Source organism: Micromesistius poutassou, assembly GCF_964030765.1.
Source record: "Micromesistius poutassou genome assembly, contig: SCAFFOLD_1302, whole genome shotgun sequence".
In the NCBI taxonomy this organism is placed as follows: Eukaryota; Metazoa; Chordata; class Actinopteri; order Gadiformes; family Gadidae; genus Micromesistius; species Micromesistius poutassou.
The window spans coordinates 1-10000 of NW_028177158.1; the positions used below are offsets into that span (position 1 = coordinate 1).

Sequence of the window (10000 nt, forward strand, 5' to 3'; positions counted from 1 at the left end):
ACACACACACACACACACACACACACACACATGCGCACACACTGTGAGCTCTGTGAAATTGGACCGATATGACAAGGCCTTCAAAACACACACACATACACACGCACACAACACACACACAACGCATGCACACACACACACACACTCGCACAGTATTTTTCGAGTATAGCCAATTACGACCCCACAGAAACCTTCTACCCGAACCGTTCACCGTCTCCCTGATGATTCTAAAGATCGGTCGGGTCCTCCTAATGATTCTAAAGATCGGTCGGTTTTCCCGAGCACATGGATTTAATGCCAACAGCTGATCTCCCTGGTCATCCTCTATCCAAAACCAAACGAGAAACTAATCATCGACTACAGGCTCCTACACATGAGTAGGCCCGACTTTTTTCCCTCATTTACATAATTACATGAATTAACATAAACGTCAGAAGACAAAGCGAACTCCCCGACTGACCGAACGGTCTCACTGGTAAACGAACGTCTGATGATTGACGTCTTCAAAACAACGGCCTCTCATTTCATCTCACCTTCTAATTGGTCAAAAGGTTGACAGGAGCTGCACAACAACAACAAAAAAAAAAAAACACTATATATATTCAAACTAAGCTGTCATCAAACGCACTCATTCCGTTTAGCAGAAACAGACGACGACCCCGGCTCCTATACGTCCACATGACCCGAGCGCTAATTGCTCCTAAAAACCGCCGGCGTCCGATTTCTGTCCGTCTGCATTTCCGCACACAGCGCCAGGACCAGAAGACACGCCGTCTCTCTCTCTCTCTCCCCAGCGGCGTACGCTTGACGTTGGCGTGTCGCACTCTAAATCAGTCAATATAGCGTATAGAATTTTGGACTCGCTTGGTGCCTTATCAGATTCGTGGAGCCGACAGACTGCAGCTTGCAGGACGCGGGCCGGGAGCGCGGCGAGACGCGGCACGGCGCGGCGGGGGGGATGGGTCGCCATGGCGGCAGGCTAATTGAAATGTGTCGGCGGACCATCGACGTCTGGGCTCGGGTTTCGGAGGGGCTATTTGGAACCACAGCGCTGATTGCTGGTTTCACATCACACAGGGAAAAAAAATCAATACGCACTAGGGGAGCCACATCTAGATGTTATCCTCTGCAAGCAAACATTTATTGTTTGGAGAAAAAAAAAAGGGTGGGAAAAAAAAAGTGTTAGGCCGTCGGATTATTTGTCATTTACACTCGTAAGGTGAAGCTCTGCAGCATGCTGCCACGGCTGGCCTGTGTGGAGTATTTTAGTGTCCGTAAAATGTAAAAACCAATGGGCTCAACAGAAAACTGTTTATCCAAATCAAATATGGAAGAATAGATTATGCGATTTATTTGTAATTGTTTGTGATCTTGAGAATGATCTCTGTTCCTGGTTTAAATCATCAATGGCAATTATGTGCCCATGATTGCAAATTATGCATTGTGACAACGTTTTAAATCCTTCTCAGGTTGTTGAAAACCTTAAAGTGGATGTACATTAATAACCTGCCAATATTGAGACGTCAACTCTTGTCACAGGTTATCTGATGTGGGATCAGTTAGAAATGACTAGTTCTATGTTTAGGCCTTTCAAAGGACTGAGGCGATCCAAAAGCAACCAAACCAGTGGCACACACTGGGAAGTGGCTTCTCAAAGTATTAAGAACCAGCCTATTGACCACAGTCAGAGTTCTGGTTTAGTTTTAGTAAACACCACATTAGAATTGAACAATTATCTTCCTCCATTGTTAAGATGACCCCGACGGCAAGCCTTATTATCCACACTTGGCATTTGGCCGTGACCGTGAGCTCTTTGAAAAATGGATTGCGGAAGAGATAAGAAATAATTTATGTTCCTATCACTGCCTCGCACAAATATGGCAGTGGAATATAGTGCCAATAACTCCCAGAAACTCACGCAGGCACGCTATCGTTTACTGCACCAGTGGTTAATGGTACAGCAGGAGCCAAAGAGGACGCAATGCATCTTATGCCAGGAAGACCGGGCTCTGCGCGTTGGCCGGCCATTATCGTCATCAGATAAGGAGAAGAGAGCGATTACAGGCGGAGGAGAAGGAGGACCTGGAAAAGGTTCCTCTGTAATTATTTGTAGTAGTGGTAGAGCAGAGCTACTGGGTTATAGACGACTAATAAACTATATTGGGAAGTGTGCTTTGTGTTTGGGGTCTAAAATACTGTTTTGTGCTTTTGTGCTCTGTTTGCATGTATGTGTGTGTCTGTGTGTGTTTCATGAGATGTGTGCATGTGTGTGTGTGTGTGTGTGTGTGTTGACTTCCATGTATGTACGCGTGCCGAGTTTGTTTCTATAAGTGTGTTTGTGTCTTTCAAGTGTGTGTGTGCGTGTGTTCCTCTGTGTGTTCACGCTCGCGCTGTGTGTGTATACGTGTGTGCTTCTGTGTGTTTTCAAGTTTAGTGCTGTGTGTCTTTGAATGTTTGCGCATGTGTGTATGTGTTCACGTGTGTGTTTGTATCAATGCGTTTACAAGTTTGCACTGTGTGTGTTCGTGTGAGTGTATTTTCAAGTTTGTGCTGTTTGCGTGTGTGTCTATATGTTTTTAAGTTTGCTGCTTGTGTTGTTTGTGTGTGTGTCTATGTGTTAAGTTTTTGCTGTGTGTGTGTGTGTGTGTGTGTGTGTGTGTTTGTGTACAGAAAAAACTAACAGGGCTGGATGTCTGGGGGGGGTGTCGGCTGGAGGGGAGGCTAAGGGTGAGTGGAGGGGAGGGAAGGAGGGAAGGAGGGAAGGAGGGAGGGAGGGTGAGTGGAGGGGGGGGGGGGGTTAGCTGGGAGGGGAGGGAGGGTGAGTGGAGGGGAGGGAGGGTGGGAGGGGGGGAGGGAGGGTGGGAGGGGGGCCGGGGCGGAGGGGAGGGTCCTGGGGGTCGGGTGTCTGCTCCTCTCCGTCGGGGCGCTGACAGCTACAGACTCTGGGCTCTAAAAGGAGAATCCCCTCGCCTCCCCCCCCTCCCCCCTCCCCCCTCCCCCCTCCCCCCCGGCCGCCCGGCAGCACATAAACCCCCGGGGGGGGGGGGAGGGGGGGGAGAGGGGGGGCGGTGTGGGATCACAAGCAGCGTGTGACCCCTCCTGCTCTGGAGGGGGAAGCATAGGATCCCCCCCCCACCCCCACCAACACCTCCACCACCATCACATCCACCACCACCATCTCCACCACCACCCCCATCTCCACTCCCATCACCACCACCACTAACCACCAACACCTCCACCACCACCCCCATCTCCACTCCCATCACCACCACCACTAACCACCAACACCTCCACCACCACCCCCATCTCCACCAACACCACGACCACCTCCACCTCCACCACCTCCTCCACCTCCACCTCCACCACCTGGCTGCCTCTAGAGGAGGGTCTTGGTTCCGGGGGGGGGGGGGGGGGGTCTTGTGTTTTGAACCTGTTGTTTTATGGGGTCGTGCTCTGAGATAGTGTGAGGTCAAATGGCCCCATGGTACCTGTAGCTCCGAAGAGAAGATTAAAACATAAATTACGAATTGTAAAAATAAGTAGGCTAGGAATTGACCTTGAAAGGATGTGGGACCACACAAGTTACCTAAAGAGTCCTTGTTTGTGTTTTGAGTCATGTGTGATGATAAAGACAAGTCATATTTAAGAAATTATGTTTCACTGTAATGCTGAATTGCATGGAGGAGGGATATTTAACACTGTGCGTTGATCAGTTGCACATTGTACACATTGCTAGTTTGGGATATTTACATTCACTTCACACAAACAAAGAACCAAAGGGGTTTACAGTATAATGTTTACCATAATATTGCGCATATATAATATTGTCACAATGTTTTCTTCTGTAATTATGAAGAAATAAACTATAGAAAAACTAATGTTGTTCCGTTTTTCCTTTCTTTTTCTTTCTTTCCTTCCATCCTCCTTCCTTTCCTCCTTCGCAGAACTCCATAATGTTTTCGCGCTCCGCTTTAAATAGTTAATTACTCCGGTCCCGTCTCCGACGTGTCTGCTGTATCGATGGGAGAAACAGAAGCAGAGACGCCTCGCTTTTTTTTTTTCCCCTTCTCCAATAGGAGAGAGGCGCTATATATTTTGCAGTTCGTGTCTGAAAGGCTGGCTCCAAGCGCTAGGGGTGGGCTCTCGCTCTCTGATGGTTTTCCAGTGAGTATTTGTCAGGTCAGACTGTGCACCGCCCGGCGGTCTCCGCTCCTCTCCCCGGGTTATTTATTACCTCTCTCCCCCGCCGGCAGCGCTGCGGCTCCGGGGCCGCTGCCAACAACGGCACAGAGGCGAGGGCCGCATTAGGGAGGCTCCCGACGGACGGCGCGCAATCAATGCGTTCTTGAAATAGACCCCGGAATATATGGACAGCGCTCAATGTTCCACATGCAGGAATTACGCATCGTTCGCTTGCTGTATACTTGATGGGAATACCAAAATAAACAAAACTCACTGTAGCCTAACCATGCTTACGTTTAAGAAATCAAATCACGATTCAGTAATCATTTAGCGTGAAATGACACGTAACACGATTCACCCCCAGTGACCTACAGCCTGCAGTTAGTGGTTGATCTTAAAATGGAGGACGTCGTAGGGCTTCCATTAGGCCTACGTTTAACACAAGGGTGAATCAAACATTAGTGGGCCTCCGCTGAGGTTGAACGGGTGCAGCCGGCATGGGCACCCAACACGACAACCATTAAAGTAATGTTTGAAATCTTGCCAGAACAAAAGGAAACGTGACCACGATCTCTCGTATCTTCTTCTTCTCCTCCTCCTCCTCCTCCACCCGCCTCCCCCACCCGGATGTGGAGGTAGGAGCTCGCTGTAGGGAACCCCGAGCTTACGAGCAGGCAGTCGGCGCTCAGTACACTCGGGTATACTGGGGGTCCCCTTAATGACTTATTGTTTCCTAGGGGTATCCTCAACCTTCACCCACACACACACATACACTACACACACTACACACGCACACACACACACACACACACACACACACACACAGTACACTACACACACACACACATGCGCGAGATAGGGTTTCCACAGAGGAGTGGGTGGGCGTGGTGGTGGTGGTTGAGGTTGAAGAGATCGAGAGAGAATCAAAGTAGGCTTCGAGAAGACGCGTGTTCCCCTAAGCTGTGTATTTTTAGCAATCGTATCGCCTCGAAAAATGTCAACCAGTTTTTTTTGTTTTTTTTAATCTGAGGTGTTGCTACACTCGACGTGGGCTTTTGTTCATCTTTGAATTGTGGTTTGAATGGAAACGTGTAATTTGAACTTTGGGTGTTTTCCAATACAGTCGTTCTGAACTCTGAGGAATACTGCTCTGAGAAAAACAAAATCATTGACTTTCATCTCAAGGGGAGGGCACGAGGGTAGACCATTTATTTAGTATTATATACTTTATCTTTATGACCAATTTGTTGAAATTCTCTTAACCTACCAACAGTGATTAATTGATCAAATGCTCAGACAAAAAAAAAAATATATATACAAAATATGTATATATATATATATATATATATATATATATACACAAATGTATCTACAAAAGAAAAATCTGGTAGCCTATGTGTGGCTTTTGCAGCCCTGTAATTAGCCCCTCAAATAATTTCATCCGTCCCAAAATAAAATGATTGGAAAGCCTGTCCAACGGTCTGTCCAGCTACTGACCCACGCGTGCTCCCTGCACCGGACCAGAGTCTTCCAACGGGCGAGGCAAACCTATTGCTCAAGCTTAACACGCTAGTCCTGTGTTTGGGTGGAGCGGCTTTGAAGGGGCCTGAAGGAAGGGAAGGGATTTTGTCGGTTGGATGCTCTGAACATTTAGCTTACTCTGGTTGGTTTCTCCAAATTGCCTACGCCAGCTTTAACTACATTATTCCGACACTATAGCCTATGAACATGAACAGCAGGAGCTGTTCATGTTTATAGGCTACACATTGGTTATTGTTAGTCCCACCCAACTGGTGACAATCATGCACGTAAAGAAAAGGAAGTGACAATGAGGGTAAGGCTACTGATATACATGGAACTGTTTAACCACTGTGAGTTAATACAGTTTAACTAGAACAACACAACTGATGAACTAACCCTAACAGTCAAATACTAATTGGTTTGTTGTATCTTTCCGTTCTGTTTGCTTCCCTTTGAGGTTGAGTCTAGGCTGAAACCATCACTTCCTGTCAACCATACAACATCAATGCTCTGCACCAACTGAACAGCTCATTCTAGTTTAGTTTTAAAAATGAATACATTCTATTACTCCCCAAGTTGTAGATCTTCTACTATGTCCTTCCTCTGTTGTTGTTGTAACGTACGCTACTTGTATCCTTGAATCGTGTTTTCATTTGCATCCGGAAAGCATTTTGCGCAGAAGCCTGTAAAGCGTTTTTTTATGAACGTAAGTTCATCCCGAACATGTTTCATATTATTTCCTTTGGCAATCAGCGCTCCCGGTGTCGTACACCGGGAACGCTGGCACCGGGGAAGCTAGCTCACATCACACGAGGTATAGCGCCGCCACTTGTGTTAGCTAAACACCGCCCTGGTGGTGAGTGTGGGTAAGACGGCCTAGCAGTGGAACCAGTGGAACCAGTGGAACCAGTGTAGCCAGTGTAGCCACGCCCCCCTCCCCCCCCGGCCCCCCAGCCCCACCTCCCTTGCGGTGTGGTGTGCCTCCTTCCTGTGTGGGTCAGGGCGGTGGAGGGGTGGGGGGGGGGTGGGGGGGGGGCAGGCTCTGATTTACAGGCTCCTGACAAACGGCTCCGGCCCCTCCCCGGCCCCCCGCTCCTGGATGGCTATCCCATGTGTCGGGGCGGCCGTCCACCTGGGTGGCCCCCCCCCCCCCACCCCCACCCCCCACCGCCTGATGGAGGTCAGATGTGGTTCTGCTCCGGAGCTCCAGGCAGCCCCCCCCCCACCGCACTGCACCACACACACACACACACACACACACATGCACGCGGGCACACACACACACACACACACACACACACACACATACAAACACACATGCACGTGAGAACACACACACACATGCACGTGAGCACACACACACACACACACACACACACACACATACACACACACACACACACACACATACAAACACACACACACACACACACACACACACACACACACACACACACAACGGCTCCTTGGAGCGGGTGATCGCCACAACACAACATCCCACATGGGATCCCATGTGGGATCTGATCCCATGTGGGATCTGATCCCATGTGGGATCTGATCCCATGTGGGATCTGATCCGTGGAGGAAGGTGTTGGGAAGGGGAGGATTTGTTTTGGGGCGATTGAGTAACATTAAGTGGAGGGTTAAGATAACGTTCTCTGATCTAGGACGAGAATAAACGTTCGTCAGTTTACACGAGGCGGAACTACAGAGTAGACTTGAGGCTGAACTGGAACCTGAAGAACATAAAACCGAATCCACTGATTGATTGATGTAAAAAACATTTTTATTTTATGAAATACGAAAATTGCTTTTCAAGTTACGCTTCAACCATACACAGCTATCGCGTGTGTGTGTATGTGTGTGTGTCATTACATTTCCAGCAGCAAACCCGTTCAATCAGTCGTTACGTTCGTAACTGGTTAACAACGCCTTCTCTCCTCCGCGTGCTGCTCTGAGGGCGCCGTCCGTCGCGAACCCCCTCCCCCGATGGCCCCCCCCCCCGAGCCGCCGCTGTTTAAATGGGCCGAGTGGAGGCGCGGCGCGACGGCGGAGAGCAGATCTAGTTTGGTCTGGCTCCATGAACTTCAGCGTGACTTTAACGACGCACACACACACACACAGGGTTAAACACAACGGTCTCCAAAAGTTTAACCGAACGTCTTTCTTTGGCGCAACTTAAGATATTTCTCAAATAATATATATATTATTATTTTTTTCCCTGAGTTTGCTAAACCCCGGATGTGTGTACCTAGTTGTAGGCTGCGAATCTAGTTTAAAAGCCTCTCTCGTATATCTGTGTGAATATAGACAACGCATCTAGGCTACTCTATGCTGTATTTTTAATTCCTCATCATCAATCAAATTCCATTCCCGGCACGACTAAAACCACCCCCTCAGGAAGAAATAGGTGTTATTATTTTAATACTGCCTTGTCATCGCCCCCCCCCCCCACACACACCGCCCCCCCCCCCCCCCCCCTCTATATGTAGTAGCCTACCACTGAATGTGTTTTATTCAACATCCGGCAACAACACCACGGCGGACTGAGCGCGGCGCTCGTGACGGGTCAGCGGCCACCACTGTAGGGAGCGTACAGCGGCTCGTGCTCGGGTGGTGGTGGTGGTGGTGGTGGTGGTGGGGGGGGCAGGTCAGGTATTACAGCGCGAGGCTGATTAAACGTGGGAGGCGCGCGACCATAGCCTTCGCGCGGACGGAGCTGAGAGGTGCTCGTGGAATGCGCGGCTACCGCGAGCTGGAAACTAGTGAATGGGAATCAGTCTGAAGTTCACCGAGACGCTGTCACGAGGCGACAGGGGAGCCCCGCGCGCAACAAAGTGGCGCGTCTGCAAGTCTGGGAGCGAGCGACTCAGAGGCGAGGGCGAGAGGACACTCGAGTCGGGGCGGGCGGCGGATCACTTGTTACCGGCGTCGTGCTCGTCCCAGCAACATGCCTGCCATTAAGAAGGAGCGCCTGGACGGGGAGGAGATGGCGCTGACCGCGTTCAACGGGTCCGAGTACCTGGCCCCTTTAAACGCCGCCGCTATCCCCGTGGTGACCCCGCATCCGCCTCAATACGACCACATCTTCGCCCATCACCACGCGTACTTGGGGCTCCACGACTCGGCGCTGCACCGCCAGCACCTCCACCACAACACGGAGGACCTAATGCTGGAGCGCTTCTCCTCCATCCCCGACTTCCAGCCGTTCTTTGACAACGGGGAGCCCTGCATCGAGGTGGAATGCGGGGAAAACAAAGCGCTGCTCTACATCAATAAGCTGTGCCAGGGCAGTAAGGGACCGTCCATTAAGTACCGCGGCGAGTGGCTCACCCCCAACGAGTTCCAGTTCGTCAGCGGACGGGAGACCGCCAAAGACTGGAAACGGAGTATTAGACACAAAGGTAAGGCACATTCGACTCGGCATCTTGTTTTTACTGTTGTTTTTCTAAGACGTTTCGTGGCGAGGGAACACTTCTTTACTCTTTATTGTGGAGGGAGAGAGAACCCGGGAGGTGGATTCGGCGGAGCGGTAGGGTTCGTGATGATGAAAGGGTTACAGCGCACAGGGCGGCCGTGCGTCAGGGGCACGGAGGAGAGGCGCACACAGCCGGGCTGGAGCCGGACGATCCTCCCGGGGGGCTTCGGCGGTTTAAAGCGGGTCATCTGGAGAAGGCGACACGAGGATATAACGGGTGAAAAGACAAACACGTTCTGAGTGACAGCTTTATTTATTTTTTTACTTTAGTGTCGGCCTATTGCTTCGACTGCACCGTTTAGCCGGTATCAGCTGCGTTCATTTTAAGCGATTTTAAGGATAGCACGCCGTGTTTAGAGTTTTCCTAAAATAATATAGAAATCCAAAACACTAAAATATTTTTGGATCAACGAGCCAAATCGGCGATGAGTGAAGATTAGATTGTGATGTTTTTTTTTTTTTTTTTCTCCAGATTCTATTTCGTTGAAGTATTTTTTTTAAGTAGTAGGCTATAATGTGCGTTATGCAGTGATAATATGTACATCGCCATAGCATGACACGTTGTTCTTTTGTGTGTTTCATGTTGTTTGGTTGTTAATGGAGTGTATTATATCGTATCGTTAATAGCCGATGCGGGGCCCACTCCCCTCTCCAACCGCACGGTGCTGCACACGCGGACACAAAAGCCTCTGATGTGTTGTGGGGAGAGAGAGAGGGGTGATAGCCTACCCCTAGGTCAAATATGACAGCCTAATTGTTACATGTCCGCACACACACACACACACACACACACACACACACACACACACACAGCTAAAG

At 49.7% G+C, this 10000-nt stretch overlaps 1 pseudogene across 1 annotated transcript in view; it reads left to right on the top strand.

Moving 5' to 3' along the window:
* The first annotated feature begins 8286 nt into the window (after window positions 1–8286).
* Window positions 8287–10000, top strand: part of LOC311376708 — a 2214-nt pseudogene continuing 500 nt past the window's right edge. The window contains exon 1 of the transcript XR_014684305.1: window positions 8287–9107. The product of XR_014684305.1 is annotated as an uncharacterized misc_RNA (transcript). The remainder of the gene's footprint in view (window positions 9108–10000) is intronic.